Genomic DNA, 4,806 nt, shown 5'->3' on the forward strand with positions numbered 1-4,806 from the left:
GTGTCTACTGATATCAATTATATCAACACTTGTTGATAAAGGTAAACATATCCTCGGCAAGGCTCGGATATTTGTAACTTTATCAACTCATGTTGATATAATTGATATCAGTAGACACTTGGGTGAGATTCTCTATCTATACTACCCATCAAATGTTTAGACTCACTAGTGTAAATGTAGCCACTTACTTCAGTCAACTGTTCTAAACTAGATTTTGCAAATATTTCATACCGTTTAAAGGTATTGTTTACACATGAACTGATGTATTGTAAAACAAATTCGTAACGTTGAAAGATTATTGTCATGAGTTCAATAAATGATGAAACTCTGTGCAAAATTGGCGAATTCTTAACAAAACTTTACACCAAAACGCAGCTGTTCACATGCACAATATTTGCACATGCTTTTCAGCAATATGTTGCATGATCCTGGTGCAATTCATCTGCATAAAGTTTGCAGTTGGTTCCCCCAAGTTAGTGGAGAAATTCATCTTCGATGTAACCAGATATATACATGGCATAATAGTGAGTGCTTTAAGTGAGTCTAAACTTTTGATGGGTAGTATATTCAAATTTGAATATTATTTATACGGTCGATGCTTTAGAAAGGTTCCGTCAATATTCAGTATAGTATATGGAATGTCATCACACCGTCAGTATATAAGAACAAGATGCAGGTCCAATATATTGTATAAAATTTGTTGAATCGTGAATCAGAGATACCGATATGCACCAATGTCCTGTCATACTTAAAGTGGTTTGATTGCAGTGCCCTGCCCAGTAGGCACAAAACATGACACAACTTCAAGGTCCTGCAAGGACTGTGAAATCAGTCAGTACCAAGACCAGACAGGACAAGTCTCCTGCAAGGCCTGTGCAGGCAAACTGTCTACCAGCGGAAAGAAGAGCACCAACGTATCTTATTGTGTCTGTGAGTTGTGGTCACAATGCTTCTTCCTCCTTCCTCAGAGTATATTTTTTGTGCTTAAATTAATCAAGGGTTTTGAAAACTTCGCATTACTGATAGACGTCTGTCTAGGACTGTTCTGGAGTCAGATTGACAACACATACAGAAGTAAAGACAGCGTGTATGTACTGACCAAGAAACATAGAACACAATATGTGTGACAGCCATGCAGTATGGCTTCATGGCAATCATTCAGTAATACTAAGTAGATCTTTCACGTACAACTAAAACTGCTTTCACAATAATCTCCAAATGACACTTGTACATCCGTATTATCTTTGCAGCCAAGTGTAAACTGGAGACAGGATATTGCAAAAACAACGGCATCTGTAGGGACGGTATAGATGGATCAGTGAGCTGTGACTGCAGTGAATACTACACCGGTGACACCTGCACTGTCCGGCGATGTGAGTAACTGTAGAACATACCACACATAGAACCTACTGCAGTAACTGTAGAACACACCACACATAGTACATACTGCAGTAACTGTAGAACACACCACACTTAGAACCTACTGCAGTAACTGTAGAACACACCACACATAGAACATACTGCAGTAACTGTAGAACACACCACACATAGAACCTTCTGCAGTAACTGTAGAACACACCACACATAGAACCTACTGCAGTAACTGTAGAACACACCACACATAGTACGTACTGCAGTAACTGTAGAACACACCACACATAGAACCTGCTGCAGTAACTGTAGAACACACCACACATAGTACATACTGCAGTAACTGTAGAACACACCACACATAGAACATACTGCAGTGTAGAACACACCATGCATAGAACATACTGCAGTGAATACTACACTGGTGACACCTGTACTGGCCGACGATGTGAGTAACTGTATAATACACCGCATAGAGAACACACTGCAGTAACTGTAGAACACACCGCACATAAAACATACTACAGTAACTGTAGAACACACCACACATAGAACATACTGCAGTGAATACGACACTGGTGACACCTGTACTAGCCGAGGATGTAACTGTAGAACACACCACACACATGGTACATACTGCAGTAACTGTAGAACACACCATGCATAGAACATACTACAGTAACTGTAGAACACACCACACATAGAACATACTGCAGTGAATACGACACTGGTGACACCTGTACTAGCCGAGGATGTAACTGTAGAACACACCACACATAGAACATACTGCAGTAACTGTAGAACACACCACACATAGACATAACTGCAGTAACTGTAGAACACACCACAAATACAACACACTACAGTAACTGTAGAACACACCACACATAGAACATACTGCAGTAACTGTAGAACACACCACACATGGAACATACTGCAGTGGAATACGACACTGGTGACACCTGTACTGCAACTGTAGCCTGAGGATGTAACTGTAGAACACACCACACATAGAACATACTGCGGTAACTGTAGAACACACCATGCATAGAACATACTACAGTAAACTGTAGAACACACCACACATAGAACATACTGCAGTGAATACGACACTGGTGACACCTGTACTAGCTGAGGATGTAACTGTAGAACACACCACACATAGAACATACTGCAGTAACTGTAGAACACACCATGCATAGAACATACTACAGTAACTGTAGAACACACCACACATAGAACATACTGCAGTGAATACGACACTGGTGACATGGAACCTGTACTAGCTGATGAGGATGTAACTGTAGAACACGCACCACGCATAGAACATACTGCAGTAACTGTAGAACACACCACCACATAGAACATACTGCGGTAACTGTAGAACACACACCACACACAGAACATACTGCGGTAACTGTAGAACACACCGCACATAGAACCTACTGCAGTAACTGTAGAAACACACCACACAGCAGTACATACTGCAGTAACTGTAGAACACACCATGCATGGAACATACTGCAGTAACTGTAGAACACACCACACATAGAACATACTGCGGTGGATACTACACTGTGTGACACCTGTACTGGCCGACGATGTGAGATCTGTATAATACACTGGAATCGCTGCATAGAGAACACACTGCGGTAACTGCAGAAAGAACACCGCACATAAAACATACGACAGTAACTGTAGAACATACCACACATAGAACATACTGCAGTGAATACGACACTGGTGACACCTGTACTAGCCGAGGATGTAACTGTAGAACACACACCATACATGGGAACATACTGCAGTAACTGTAGAACACACCGCACATAGACATAACTGCAGTAACTGTAGAACACACCACAAATGAACATACTACAGTAACTGTAACTGTGCAGAACACACCACACATAGAACATATTGCAGTAACTGGTAGAACATGCCGCACATAGACATAACTGCAGTAACTGTAGAGACACACCACACATGCGCGGAACATACTACAGTAACTGTGCAGCAAACACTGGGCCACATAGAACACATTGCAGTAACTGTAGAACACACCACACATAGTACATACTGCAGTAACTGTAGAACACACCACACATAGAACATACTGCAGTAACTGTAGAACACACCACACATAGTACATACTGCAGTAACTGTAGAACACACCACACATAGTACATACTGCAGTAACTGCAGAACACACCCACACTTAGAACCTACTGCAGTAACTGTAGAACACACCACACATAGAACATACTGCAGTAACTGTAGAACACACCACACATAGAACCTACTGCAGTAACTGTAGAACACACCACACATAGAACCTACTGCAGTAACTGTAGAACACACCACACATAGTACGTACTGCAGTAACTGTAGAACACACCACACATAGAACCTGCTGCAGTAACTGTAGAACACACCACACATAGTACATACTGCAGTAACTGTAGAACACACCACACATAGAACATACTGCAGTAACTGTAGAACACACCATGCATAGAACATACTGCAGTGAATACTACACTGGTGACACCTGTACTGGCCGACGATGTGAGTAACTGTATAATACACCGCATAGAGAACACACTGCAGTAACTGTAGAACACACCGCACATAAAACATACTACAGTAACTGTAGAACACACCACACATAGAACATACTGCAGTGAATACGACACTGGTTACACCTGTACTAGCCGAGGATGTAACTGTAGAACACACCACACATAGTACATACTGCAGTAACTGTAGAACACACCATGCATAGAACATACTACAGTAACTGTAGAACACACCACACATAGAACATACTGCAGTGAATACGACACTGGTGACACCTGTACTAGCCGAGGATGTAACTGTAGAACACGCACCACACATAGAACATACTGCGGTAACTGTAGAACACACCACACATAGACATAACTGCAGTAACTGTAGAACACACCACAAATACAACACACCACAGTAACTGTAGAACACACCACACAGAGAACATACTGCAGTAACTGTAGAAACACACCACACATGGAACATACAGTAGTGACATCGACGACACTGGTGACACCTGTACCTAGCCGAGGATGTAACTGCAGAACACACCACCGCATAGTACATGCTGCGGTAACTGTAGAACACACCATGCATAGAACATACTACGGTAACTGTAGAACACACCACACATAGAACATACTGCAGTGAATACGACACTGGTGACACCTGTACTAGCCGAGGATGTAACTGTAGAACACACCACACATAGAACATACTGCAGTAACTGTAGAACACACCATGCATAGAACATACTACAGTAACTGTAGAACACACCACACATAGAACATACTGCAGTGAATACGACACTGGTGACACCTGTACTAGCCGAGGATGTAACTGTAGAACACACCACACATAGAACAT

This window comes from Haliotis rubra, unplaced genomic scaffold, assembly GCF_003918875.1.
Source record: "Haliotis rubra isolate DU_JTF1 unplaced genomic scaffold, ASM391887v1 Scf2335, whole genome shotgun sequence".
Classification (NCBI taxonomy): Eukaryota; Metazoa; Mollusca; class Gastropoda; order Lepetellida; family Haliotidae; genus Haliotis; species Haliotis rubra.